The following is a 12,394-nucleotide window of genomic DNA, read 5'->3' on the forward strand; positions in this document are numbered from 1 at the left end:
CTCCTATCAGACTGCTCCTGTGTCCTTTATCTCTCCTATCAGACTGGTCCTATGTCCTTTATCTCTCCAATCAGCCTGGTCCTATATCCTTTATCTCTCCTATCAGACTGGTCATATGTCCTTTATCTCTCTAATCAGACTGCTCCTATGTCCTTTATCTCTCTAATCAGACTGCTCCTATGTCCTTTATCTCTCCTATCAGACTGGTCCTATATCCTTTATCTCTCCTATTAGACTGGTCCTATGTCCTTTATCTCTCTAATCAGACTGGTCCTATATCCTTTGTTCTGTCCTTCTGTCTCTCTGCTGTCCAATACCTTACTGTGTTCTGTCTCTCTGCTGTCCAATACCTTACTCTGTCTCTCTGCTCTCCAATGCCTTACTGTGTTCTGTCTCTCTGCTGTCTAATACCTTACTGTTTTCTGTCTCTCTGCTGTCCAATACCTTACTGTGTTCTGTCTCTCTGCTGTCCAATACCTTACTGTGTTCTGTCTCTCTGCTGTCAATACCTTACTGTGTTCTGTCTCTCTGCTGTCCAATGCCTTACTGTGTTCTGTCCTTCTGTCTCTCTGCTGTCCAATACCTTACTGTGTTCTGTCTCTCTGCTGTCCAATACCTTACTGTGTTCTGTCTCTCTGCTGTCCAATGCCTTACTGTGTTCTGTCTCTCTGCTGTCCAATACCTTACTGTGTTCTGTCTCTCTGCTGTCCAATACCTTACTGTGTTCTGTCTCTCTGCTGTCCAATACCTTTTTACCTTGCTATCCAATACCTTACTGTGTTCTGTCCTTCTGTCTCTCTGCTGTCCAATACCTTACTGTGTTCTGTCTCTCTGCTGTCCAATGCCTTACTGTGTTCTGTCCTTCTGTCTCTCTGCTGTCCAATACCTTACTGTGTTCTGTCCTTCAGTCTCTGCTGTCCAATACCTTACTGTGTTCTGTCCTTCTGTCTCTCTGTTCGTTGTTAACAGAAGAAGTTTAAGAAGGGATCCATCGACCTGCAGAAAGTCAGGTGTGTGGAGATCGTGAAGAATGGAGGAGGAGTCGTACCCTGTCAGAACAAATACCCCTTCCAAGTGAGATTGATCGGTTGATTGATCAATATTGAGAAATATAAAGAGATAGTTTGTCAGTCTTCCATGTTCAACATTCAAAAGGTCCCTAGCACATCTGAGCTATCTTTTTAGCAGGTGCATGGTAACAGTTGAACAACATGAAGGAACAGGAAACAGCACACTCTTCTTGATATGATCACTGATCTTTAATAAGCGTTACGTATCACGGCCTTCGTCAGAGCTTTTTGGGTTTAAAAAAAAACATATTTAAAAAAAACAACAACATACAGTGCCTTGCGAAAGTATTCGGCCCCCTTGAACTTTGCGACCTTTTGCCACATTTCAGGCTTCAAACATAAAGACATAAAACTGTATTTGTTTGTGAAGAATCAACAACAAGTGGGACACAATCATGAAGTGGAACGACATTTATTGGATATTTCAAACTTTTTTAGCAAATCAAAAACTGAAAAATTGGGCGTGCAAAATTATTCAGCCCCCTTAAGTTAATACTTTGTAGCGCCACCTTTTTTGCTCGATTACAGCAAAGTCGCGGTATGTCTCTATCAGTTTTGCACATCGAGAGAGAAATTTCTTCCCATTCCTCCTTGCAAAACAGCTCGAGCTCAGTGAGGGTTGGATGGAGAGCATTTGTGAACAGCAGTTTTCAGTTCTTTCCACAGATTCTCGATTGGATTCAGGTCTGGACTTTGAGTTGGCCATTATAACACCTGGATATGTTTATTTTTGAACCATTCCATTGTAGATTTTGCTTTATGTTTTGATCATTGTCTTGTTGGAAGACAAATCTCCATCCCAGTCTCAGGTCTTTTGCAGACTCCATCAGGTTTTCTTCCAGAATGGTCCTGTGTATTTGGCTCCATCCATCTTCCCATCAATTGTAACCATCTTCCTGTCCCTGCTGAAGAAAAGCAGGCCCAAACCACGATGCTGCCACCACCATGTTTGACAGTGGGGGATGGTGTGTTCAGGGTGATGAGCTGTGTTGCTTTTACACCAAACATAACGTTTTGCATTGTTGCCAAAAAGTTCAATTTTGGTTCATCTGACCAGAGCACCTTCTTCCACATGTTTGGTGTGTCTCCCCAGGTGGCTTGTGGCAACTTTAAACGCCACTTTTTATGGATATCTTTAGAATGGCTTTCTTCTTGCCACTCTTCCATAAAGGCCAGATTTGTGCAATATACGACTGATTGTTGTCCTATGGACAGAGTGTCCCACCTCAGCTGTAGATCTCTGCAGTTCATCCAGAGTGATCATGGGCCTCTTGGCTGCATCTCTGATCAGTCTTCTCCTTGTATGAGCTGAAAGTTTAGAGGGACGGCCAGGTCTTGGTAGATTTGCAGTGGTCTGATACTCCTTCCATTTCAATATTATCACTTGCACAGTGCTCCTTGGGATGTTTAAAGCTTGGGGAAATCTTTTTGTATCCAAATCCGGCTTTAAACTTCTTCACAATAAGTGGTCTCCTGCCTGGTGTGGTCCTTGTTCTTCATGATGCTCTCTGCGCTTTTAACGGACCTCTGAGACTATCACAGTGCAGGTGCATTTATGCGAGACTTGATTACACACAGGTGGATTGTATTTATCATCATTAGTCATTTAGGTCAACATTGGATCATTCAGAGATCCTCACTGAACTTCTGGAGAGAGTTTGCTGCACTGAAAGTAAAGGGGCTGAATAATTTTGCACGCCCAATTTTTCAGTTTTTGATTTGTTAAGAAAGTTTTGAAATATCAATAAATGTCGTTCCACTTCATGATTGTGTCCCACTTGTTGTTGATTCTTCACAAAAAAATACAGTTTTATATCTTTATGTTTGAAGCCTGAAATGTGGCAAAAGGTCGCAAAGTTCAAGGGGGCCGAATACTTTCGCAAGGCACTGTATATATATTTTTTTAAACTTTTTTTTTAAACTGAAAAAGCGCTCTGACGAAGGCCGTGAGGCGGATACGTAGCGCTTATTAAAGATCAGTGATCCTATCAAGAGCAGTGTGCGGTTTCCTTTTCCCTCCATCTTCCACGTTGACAACAACATTATGATGCGTTACATTTTACTGCCAATATGACGCCAGATATTCATTCTCTTGCTAGGTGGTGTATGACTCCGGGACTCTCTACGTGTTCGCTCCCAGCTCTGAGAGTAGGAATATCTGGGTCCAAATTATCAAGGAAGGTCAGTTACTAGCCATTTTTACATCCTCTAGTTATGTTATGCTATGCTTCAAACACTCTGTCCTGCATAGCTACCTCTATGTTATGCTATGCTATAAACACTCTCTGTCCTTCATAGCTATGCCTATGTTAGGCTATGCTATAAACACTCTCTGTCCTTCATAGCTACCTCTATGTTATGCTATGCTATAAACACTCTCTGTCCTTCATAGCTATGCCTATGTTAGGCTATGCTATAAACACTCTCTGTCCTTCATAGCTATGCCTATGTTATGCTATGCTATAAACACTATCTGTCCTTCATAGCTATGCCTATGTTATGCTATGCTATAAACACTCTCTGTCCTTCATAGCTATGTCTATGGTAGGCTATGCTATAAACACTCTCTGTCCTTCATAGCTATGCCTATGGTAGGCTATGCTATAAACACTCTCTGTCCTTCATAGCTACCTCTATGTTATGCTATGCTATAAACACTGCAGCTCTGTTGTCCGTAATGGGTAGGCCTACGTTATGCTATGCTATAAACACTCTCTGTCCTGCATAGCTATGCCTATGTTAGGCTATGCTATAAACACTGCAGCTCTGTTGTCCTTCATAGCTAGGCCTCTATGTTATGCTATGCACTATAAACACTGCAGCTCTGTTGTCCTTAATGGGTAGGCCTACGTTATGCTATGCTATAAACACTGCAGCTCTGTTGTCCTGCATGGGTAGGCCTACCCTACGTTAGGCTATGCTATAAACACTGCAGCTCTGTTGTCCGTAATGGGTGGTAGGCCTATGTTATGCTATGCTATAAACACTGCAGCTCTGTTGTCCTTAATGGGTAGGCCGTTATGCTATGCTATAAACACTTCTGTCCTTCATAGCTATGCCTCACGTTATGCATGCCATAAACACTGCAGCTCTGTCCTTAATGGTAGGCCTATGTTATGCTATGCTATAAACACTGCAGCTCTGTTGTCCTTAATGGGTAGGCCTACGTTATGCTATGCTATAAACACTGCAGCTCTGTTGTCCGTAATGGGTAGGCCTACGTTATGCTATGCTATAAACACTGCAGCTCTGTTGTCCTTAATGGGTAGGCCTACCCTACGTTATGCTATGCTATAAACACTGCAGCTCTGTTGTCCTTAATGGGTAGGCCTACCCTACGTTATGCTATGCTATAAACACTGCAGCTCTGTTGTCCGTAATGGGTAGGCCTACGTTATGCTATGCTATAAACACTGCAGCTCTGTTGTCCTTAATGGGTAGGCCTACGTTATGCTATGCTATAAACACTGCAGCTCTGTTGTCCGTAATGGGTAGGCCTACCCTACGTTATGCTATGCTATAAACACTGCAGCTCTGTTGTCCGTAATGGGTAGGCCTATGTTATGCTATGCTATAAACACTGCAGCTCTGTTGTCCGTAATGGGTAGGCCTACGTTATGCTATGCTATAAACACTCTCTGTCCTTCATAGCTATGCCTACGTTATGCTATGCTATAAACACTGCAGCTCTGTTGTCCTTAATGGGTAGGCCTATGTTATGCTATGCTATAAACACTGCAGCTCTGTTGTCCTTAATGGGTAGGCCTACGTTATGCTATGCTATAAACACTGCAGCTCTGTTGTCCGTAATGGGTAGGCCTACGTTATGCTATGCTATAAACACTGCAGCTCTGTTGTCCTTAATGGGTAGGCCTACCCTACGTTATGCTATGCTATAAACACTGCAGCTCTGTTGTCCGTAATGGGTAGGCCTACGTTATGCTATGCTATAAACACTGCAGCTCTGTTGTCCGTAATGGGTAGGCCTACGTTATGCTATGCTATAAACACTGCAGCTCTGTTGTCCTTAATGGGTAGGCCTACGTTATGCTATGCTATAAACACTGCAGCTCTGTTGTCCGTAATGGGTAGGCCTACCCTACGTTATGCTATGCTATAAACACTGCAGCTCTGTTGTCCGTAATGGGTAGGCCTATGTTATGCTATGCTATAAAACACTGCAGCTCTGTTGTCCTATGGGCAGGCCTACGTTATGCCATGCTATAAACACTCTCTGTCCTTCATAGCTATGCCTACGTTATGCTATGCTATAAACACTGCAGCTCTGTTGTCCTTAATGGGTAGGCCTACGTTATGCTATGCTATAAACACTGCAGCTCTGTTGTCCGTAATGGGTAGGCCTACGTTATGCTATGCTATAAACACTCTCTGTCCTTCATAGCCATGCCTACGTTATGCATGCTATAAACACTGCAGCTCTGTTGTCCTTAATGGGTAGGCCTATGTTATGCTATGCCATAAACACTGCAGCTCTGTTGTCCGTAATGGGTAGGCCTACGTTATGCAGTGCTATAAACACTTCCTTCTGTCCTGCATAGCTATGCCACGTTATGCTATGCTATAAACACTGCAGCTCTGTTGTCCGTAATGGGTAGGCCTATGTTATGCTATGCTATAAACACTGCAGCTCTGTTGTCCTTAATGGGTAGGCCTACGTTATGCTATGCTATAAACACTGCAGCTCTGTTGTCCGTAATGGGTAGGCCTACCCTACGTTATGCTATGCTATAAACACTGCAGCTCTGTTGTCCGTAATGGGTAGGCCTACCCCACGTTATGCCATGCTATAAAACACTGCAGCTCTGTTGTCCTAATGGGTAGGCCTACCCTACGTTATGCTATGCTATAAACACTGCAGCTCTGTTGTCCGTAATGGGTAGGCCTATGTTATGCTATGCTATAAAACACTGCAGCTCTGTTGTCCTTTTTTTTTAATGGGTAGGCCTACGTTATGCCATGCCTATAAACACTGCAGCTCTGTTGTCCGTAATGGGTAGGCCTACGTTATGCTATGCTATAAACACTCTGTCCTTCATAGCTATGCCTACGTTATGCTATGCTATAAACACTCTCTGTCCTTCATAGCTATGCCTATGTTATGCTATGCTATAAACACTGCAGCTCTGTTGTCCGTAATGGGTAGGCCACGTCTGCTATGCCATAAACACTGCAGCTCTGTTGTCCGTATGGGTAGGCCACGTTATGCTATGCTATAAACACTGCAGCTCTGTTGTCCGTAATGGGTAGGCCTACGTTATGCTATGTGCTATAAACACTGCAGCTCTGTTGTCCGTAATGGGTAGGCCTACCCTACGTTATGCTATGCTATAAACACTCTGTCCTTCATAGCTATGCCTACGTTATGCTATGCTATAAACACTGCAGCTCTGTTGTCCTTAATGGGTAGGCTCACGTTATGCTATGCTATAAACACTGCAGCTCTGTTGTCCGTAATGGGTAGGCCTATGTTATGCTATGCTTATAAACACTGCAGCTCTGTTGTCCTTAATGGGTAGGCCTACGTGCTACATAGCTATGCTATAAACACTGCAGCTCTGTTGTCCGTAATGGGTAGGCCTACCCACGTTATGCTATGCTATAAACACTGCAGCTCTGTTGTCCTTAATGGGTAGGCCTACTCCCACGTTATGCTAAGTGCTATAAACACTGCAGCTCTGTTGTCCTTAATGGGTAGGCCTACGTTATGCTATGCTATAAACACTGCAGCTCTGTTGTCCGTAATGGGTAGGCCTACTTATGCTATGCTATAAACACTCTCTGTCCCTTCATAGCTATGCCTACGTTATGCTATGCTATAAACACTGCAGCCTGTTGTTCCATGGGTAGGCCTACGTTATGGTATGCTATAAAACACTGCAGCTCTGTTGTCCGTAATGGGTAGGCCCACGTTATGCTATGCCATAAACATTGCAGCTCTGTTGTCCTTAATGGGTAGGCCCACGTTATGCTATGCTATAAACACTGCAGCTCTGTTGTCCTTAATGGGTAGGCCTATGTTATGCTATGCTATGCTATAAACACTGCAGCTCTGTTGTCCGTAATGGGTAGGCCTACGTTATGTTAGCAGGAAGCTGGTTGACCAGAGATATCTCTTTTGTGTTGCTGGTGATGTTGTGGTTGTTAATATTGTTTTGTTCTCCAATTAATCCTAAATGACCGTGTTATTCAGCAGATATAGCTGATGTTTTAATCAGCACGCCTCATCTATTAGAACATCTGAACCTCAAATAACAATTCCACCCACAATAGTTCTGTTGTGATGTCATCATGGGAGTATTGTGACGTCATTATGGGGTATTGTGACGTCATTATGGGGTATTGTGATGTCATTATGGGGCATTGTGATGTCATTATGGGGTATTGTAGAGTATTGTGATGTCATTCCACCAATGATGAATGTCTGATGTCCTCTATGAGGTCAGTATCAACTAAGGAGCAGGTCTAGATGGCCTGAACCCACATGTATAAAGTGGACAGCTGATGTTTCCTCTAGCAGACCTATTCAACGCGGTCTTTAATGACCGTGAAATGCCTCTGGGTGGAAATGTGTCCGAGGGACCCTCTTCATGAAGGTGGAAACTAGTTAGAGACAAATAACTATAGATCTACAGTACCAGTCAACAGTTTGGACACACCTACTCATTCAAGGGGTTTTTCCTTATTTTTACTATTTTATACATTGATGAATAATAGTGAAGACATCAACACTATGAAATAACACATATGGAATCATGTCGTAAACTAAAAAAGTCTTAAAAACAAATCAAATATATTTTAGATTATTCAGAGTAGCCACCCTTTGCCTTGATGACAGCTTTGCAGACTTGGCATTCTCTCATCCAGCTTCACCTGGAATGCCTTTCCAACAGTCTTGAAGTAGTTCCCACATATGCTGAGCACTTGTTGGCTGCTTTTCCTTCACGCTACGGTCCAACTCATCCCAAACCATCTCAGTTGGGCTTGAGGTCGGGTGATTCAGGAGGCCTGATGCAACACTCCATCACTCTCCTTCTTGGTCAAATAGCCCTTACACATCCTGGGGTGTGTTGGGTCATTGTCCTGATGAAGAACAAATTATATTCCCACTATGCAAAACCAGATGGGATGGCATATCGCTACAAAATGCTGTGGTAGCCATGCTGGTTAAGAGGTTAAGTGTGCCTTGAATTCTAAATAAATCTCTGACAGCATCACCAGCAAAGCACCATCACACCTCTTCCTCCATGCTTTACGGTGGAACTACACATGCAGAGATCATCCGTTCACCTATTCTGCATCTCACAAAGACACTGTGGTTGATCCAAAAATCACAAATTTGGACTCATCAGACCAAAGGACAGATTTCCACCGGTCTAATGTCCATTGCTCGTGTTTCTTGGCCCAAGCAAGTCTCTTCTTATTGGTGTCCTTTAGTAGTGGTTCTTTGCAGCACTAATTCATGAAGGCCTGATTCACATAGTCTCCTCTGAACAGTTGATGTTGAGATGTGTCTATTACTTGAATCCTGTGAAGCATTTATTTGGGTTGCAATTTCTGAGGCTGGTCACTGTAATGAACTTATCCTCTGCAGCAGAGGTAACTCTGGGTCTTCCTTTCCTGTGGCGGTCCTCATGAGAGCCAGTTTCATCATTGCGCTTTGGTGGTTTTTGCAACTGCAAAAAGTGTCCGCATTGACTGATCTTCATGATGGACTGTCGCTTCTCTTTACTTATTTGAACAGTTCTTGCCATAATATGGACTTGGTCTTTACCAAATAGGGTTGTCTTCTGTATACCACACCACCTTTGTCACAACACAACTGATTAGCTCAAATGCATTAAGAAGGAAAGAAATTCCACAAATTAACTTTAAGAAGGCACACCTGTTAATTGAAATGCAGAGTGTGCAATCCTCCTGAAGCTGGTTGAGAGAATGCCACGAATGTGCAAACCTCATGAAGCTGGTTGAGAGAATGCAAAAGAGTGTGCAAACTCATGAAGCTGGTTGAGAGAATGCCAAGAGTGTAAACCTCTATGGAGCTGGTTGAGAGAATGCCAAGAATGTGTAAACCTCATGAAGCTGGTTGAGAGAATGCCAAGAATGTGTAAACCTCATAGCTGGTTGACAGAATGCCAAGAGTGTGTAAAGTTTTCATCAAGGGAAAGGGTGGCTACTTGAACAATCTCAAATATAAAATATTTTTATTTTTTACCACTTTTGGTTACTACATGATTCCATATGTTATTTCATAGTGTTGATGTCTTCACTATTATTCTACAATGTAGAAAACAATAAAAATAAAGAAATCCTTGGAATTAGTAGGTGTGTCCAAACTTTTGACTGGTACTGTATATCAGTAATCTGTTCAATAGCTAAAATATTTGAGAAATGAATACGTTCCTAAATGTATCAGTACCTAAAATACATTTAATTGAATTGGATCCTTTCGCTTTGCCTTAAGACCCAACCCTTCTACCTCTACAGCATTAGTGTGAAACTTACTAATGATATACATTCTTAATCTATATATATATAATTTATTTAATCATTATTGATTGATTTAGTTGGTCGTTCTATCTGACATCGGTTTCACTTCCTTGTTCCGTCTTAGCAATAGAAAACCATGTGTTTTCATAGGACACACACCTTCTAGGACTCAGTAGAGATGTTCCTCAAGCCTCAGTATTGGCCACCTTCTTTCTCTATATTCATACATGAATTTCCTCTAATTTGTCAGAATACACATGTTAACTTATACACTGATGATACAGTGCTCTATACATTTTACATACTTTTTTAATACTGGGAATCAAACCCACAACCCTGGCGTTGCAAGAGCCGCGCTCCACCATCTGAGCCGCGCGCTACCATCTGAGCCGCGCTCCACCACCTGAGCCGCGCTCCACCACCTGAGCCGCGCTCTACCATCTGAACCGCGCGCTACCATCTGAACCGCGCTCCACCACCTGAGCCGCGCTCCACCACCTGAGCCGCGCTCCACCACCTGAGCCGCGCTCCACCAGCTGAGCCGCGCTCTACCATCTGAGCCGCGCTCCACCATCTGAGCCGCGCCCTACCAGCTGAGCCGCGCTCTACCAGCTGAGCCGCGCTCTACCATCTGAGCCGCGCTCCACCATCTGACCCGCGCCCTACCAGCTGAGCCGCGCTCTACCAGCTGAGCCGCGCTCTACCATCTGAGCCACGCCCTACCAGCTGAGCCGGCTCTACCAGCTGAGCCGCGCCCTACCAGCTGAGCCGCGCTCTACCATCTGAGCCGCGCCCTACCAGCTGAGCCGCGCTCTACCATCTGAGCCGCGCTCCACCATCTGAGCCGCGCCCTACCAGCTGAGCCGCGCTCTACCAGCTGAGCCGCGCTCCACCATCTGAGCCGCGCCCTACCAGCTGAGCCGCGCTCTACCAGCTGAGCCGCGCTCTACCATCTGAGCCGCGCCCTACCAGCTGAGCCGCGCTCTAATGGCAGAACTGCACCCTACCAGCTGAGCAACACGAGACAAGCTACTCTCCAATATGATTTGAAACACTTTACAAAAATTGATTTCTCTAAAATAATTTGGTTTGAAATCAAACAAAGTCATATATCATGCTATTTGGTACGAGGCAAATAATAAACGGCTCGAACAATGTCTGGGTTTGAGGATAGATTGTGAATTATATTTTAGAAACTTAGTAACCCAACTGTTGCTTCCTATCCTAGACTATGGTGACATCATCTATCAAAACACCACCTAGACATTACTTTGCCTATTAGATGTCATTTTTAACATTTAAATGCATCATCTTAAATGTCCCTGTATAGATTAAGGAACACCTAACACTACTCCTTGAGACAACAACAGCAATTACACATCCCAAAGAGAACATCACGAGGTTACAGTAAGATCTTTAAGATACAAAGACCCAAGTGACTGGAATCCTTTACCTATTGAAATCAGGGTATTAAAATCACACAGTGAATTTAAGAAAGACCCTTTTTCAAATGTTAAGAACAAACTGTTTTGTGTTTTTAACTAATATCAACATCATGTGATGATATTTATGTATTGTATATATTATAGATTGTTAGTTGTATTAGTAATATTAGTAGTCGCATTGGTATTAGTGGTTGTACCAGTAGTTTTTATTAGTAGTTGTAACAGTAGTTTTTATTAGTAGTTGTAGCAGTAGTTGTAGCAGTAGTTTTTATTAGTAGTTGTAGCAGTAGTTATAGCAGTAGTTTTTATTAGTAGTTGTAGCAGTAGTTGTAACAGTAGTTTTTATTAGTAGTTGTAGCAGTAGTTGTAGCAGTAGTTGTAGCAGTAGTTGTAGCAGTAGTTGTAGCAGTAGTTGTAGCAGTAGTTGTAGCAGTAGTTTTTATTAGTAGTTGTAGCGGTAGTTTTTATTAGTAGAAGTAGCGGTAGTTTTTATTAGTAGTTGTAGCAGTGTTTTTTATTAGTAGTTGTAGCAGTAGTTCTTATTAGTAGTTGTAGCAGTAGTTTTTATTAGTAGTTGTAACAGTAGTTTTTATTAGTAGTTGTAACAGTAGTTGTAGCAGTAGTTTTTATTAGTAGTTGTAGCAGTAGTTGTAGCAGTAGTTGTAGCAGTAGTTTTTATTAGTAGTTGTAGCAGTAGTTTTTATTAGTAGTTGTAGCAGTGTTTTTTATTAGTAGTTGTAGCAGTAGTTGTAGCAGTAGTTTTTATTAGTTGTTATAGCAGTAGTTGTAGCAGTAGTTTTTATTAGTAGTTGTAGCAGTAGTTTTTATTAGTAGTTGTAGCGGTAGTTGTAGCAGTAGTTTTTATTAGTAGTTGTAGCAGTAGTTGTAGCAGTAGTTTTTATTAGTGGTTGTAGTAACAGTAGTTTTTATAGTAGTTGTAGCAGTAGTTGTAGCAGTAGTTTTTATTAGTAGTTGTAGCAGTAGTTTTTATTAGTAGTTGTAGCAGTAGTTATAGCAGTAGTTTTTATTAGTAGTTGTAGCAGTAGTTGTAACAGTAGTTTTTATTAGTAGTTGTAGCAGTAGTTGTAGCAGTAGTTGTAGCAGTAGTTGTAGCAGTAGTTGTAGCAGTAGTTTTTATTAGTAGTTGTAGCAGTAGTTTTTATTAGTAGTTGTAGCAGTAGTTATAGCAGTAGTTTTTATTAGTAGTTGTAGCAGTAGTTGTAACAGTAGTTTTTTATTAGTAGTTGTAGCAGTAGTTGTAGCAGTAGTTGTAAGCAGTAGTTGTAGCAGTAGTTTTGTTAGTGTATGGTTATAGTGAAGTAGTTGTAGTAGTAGTTAGTGGTTTTTATTAGTAGTTGTAGCAGTAGTTTT

The 12,394-nt window shown here is 42.3% G+C and overlaps 1 long non-coding RNA gene across 1 annotated transcript; it reads left to right on the forward strand.

Annotated features, from left to right (window-relative positions):
- The first annotated feature begins 943 nt into the window (after positions 1-943).
- On the forward strand, positions 944-11,014 carry LOC135566925 (uncharacterized). The gene is made up of 3 exons (XR_010462217.1): positions 944-1,074; positions 3,170-3,251; positions 10,909-11,014. It is a non-coding gene; the product is annotated as an uncharacterized LOC135566925 (long non-coding RNA).
- Positions 11,015-12,394: the final 1,380 nt, after the last annotated feature.

This window comes from Oncorhynchus nerka, unplaced genomic scaffold (genome assembly GCF_034236695.1).
Source record: "Oncorhynchus nerka isolate Pitt River unplaced genomic scaffold, Oner_Uvic_2.0 unplaced_scaffold_2983, whole genome shotgun sequence".
Lineage (NCBI taxonomy): Eukaryota > Metazoa > Chordata > Actinopteri > Salmoniformes > Salmonidae > Oncorhynchus > Oncorhynchus nerka.